We start from the raw sequence: 2147 nt of genomic DNA, 5'->3' as shown, positions 1-2147 counted from the left end.
GGATCCTCCCGGACCGGGGCGCGAACCCGCGTCCCCTGCATCGGCAGGCGGACTCTCCACCACTGCGCCACCAGGGAAGCCCTAACTTTTATTTTTTTATTTAAGTATAGTTGATTTACAATGTTTCAGGTGTACAGCAAAGTGATTCAGTTATATATATATATTATTTTTCATATTCTTTGCCATTATAGGTTATTATAAGACATTTCATATAGTTCCCTGTGCTATACAGTAGGTCCTTGTTGTTTATCTATTTTATACGTAGTAGTCTGTATCTGTTAATCCCAAATTCCAAATTTATCCCTCTCTCCCCTTTTCCCTTTGGTAACCATGAATTTGTTTTCTATGTACACAATGTATTTTTTTTTAAGATTTTTTTTTTTGATGTGGACCATTTTTAAAGTCTTTATTGAATTTGTTACAATGTTGCTTCTGTTTTATGTTTTGGTTTTTTGGCCGTGAGGCATGTGGGATCTTAGCTCCCCGACCAGGGATCAAACCTGTACCCCCTGCATTGGAAGGCGAAGTCTCAACCACTGGACCGCCGGGGAAGTCCCCACAATGTAGTTTAATTTATTTTTTTTAACTCTTTATTTTATATTGGAGTATAGCCGATTAACAATGTCGTGATAGTTTCAGGGGCACAGCAAGGGGACTCAGCCATACATATACATGTATCCATTCTCCCCCAAACTCCCCTCCCATCCAGGCTGCCACGTAACATCCCACAACGTATTTTTTTAAATTAATTTATTTTATTTTTGGCTGTGCTGGGTCTTTGTTGCTGCGCGCGGGCTTTCTTTAGCTGCGGCGAGCAGGGACTACTCTTCGTTGCGGAGCACGGGCTCTAGGCGCACGGGCTTCAGTTGTTGTGGCACGCAGGCTCAGTAGTTGTGGCGCATGGGCTTAGCTGCTCCGCAGCATGTGGGATCTTCCCGGACCAGGGCTTAAACCCGTGTCCCCTGCATTGGCAGGCGGATTCTTAACCACTGAACCACCAGGGAAGTGCCGGCTCCACTTTTAAGAGCGAGAATCTGGAAGGCGACCTAACAGAGGTTGCCGGTTATATCTGTGGGGTAGAACTGTATGAATGTTTTCTTTTCCTCTTCTCTTTGCTTTGCTATATCCTAAATTTTCTCTAAAAAGACACATGACTTTGAAAAGAATGCTTTTCAGGCTGTAACTATTTAAAACATAACCATTTTAAACATACAGAACTTCACACTCACTCGTTGGCTCTGAACATCACGGATCCGCCCTCTCTAGCCACCCTGAGGATTTCACATCTCTGAGTCCACGGCTGTCAGAAAGGCATCTTACCCTCCAAACTGAGCTCAACAACAGCATTCCCTGCAGCTGCAAAATCTCCTCTGAGAGGAAAAAAAATCATCATCACATAACAAACGATAAAAAGAAATCTAAAATTTCTACTTTATACAGCTATTTTTTAAAGTTGTCCGTGGGTCTGACCACACACGCGCACACATGTCTACCTGTTTTCAGAGAAGGGTGGCCTGCCTCCAATCTCACTAAAAGTTTAAAGTAACCAGATGACCCACACTTTCACGCACTGTTTACTGACATTCGATTCGACCTCAATTGCCAGCCACCATCTCCACTTATTAGGCACTTATTATGTGCTTGGTACCGTCCTGTTTTACCTGCACTGTCTCAACTAACCCCTCATGCACATTTGCATTCTTGCTATTTTATAAGCAGGATGCTAAGCCCAAGCTCCAACAAGTCCCCGGGCTGGAAAGCAAAAGGCAGAGACAGGAATACCACCACCCAGTGATACCTGGTGAGATGGCCTCTTCCCCACCCCAACCCGTGAAGACTAGAGCAAGAGCAGTTTAATCTTGGGTCCTGCCCAAGCTTACCTAGTCTTCTCGCCATACAAAACCCCACAGTTCACGATCCCTGCCTATAACGCGTCCCGTGGGCTCCTTCCCTACTCTCCTTGTGGCCGGAGCAGCAGCAAACTGCAACTAAAATTCAAAAATCTTTGCAATTGGTAAAATCCTATCCTTCAGAGTTATAGAGCTCTACGGTGGGAAAGGAACTTAAAGCCTATCTAATTCAGCTTCCGAAATAAGACTTCAACACCCTTTACAACAACCTTGCCAAGAGCTCGACCCTCATCCCCA

This window comes from Physeter macrocephalus, chromosome 12 (genome assembly GCF_002837175.3).
Source record: "Physeter macrocephalus isolate SW-GA chromosome 12, ASM283717v5, whole genome shotgun sequence".
NCBI lineage: Eukaryota > Metazoa > Chordata > Mammalia > Artiodactyla > Physeteridae > Physeter > Physeter macrocephalus.
Note: the sequence above shows the minus strand (reverse complement) of the source record.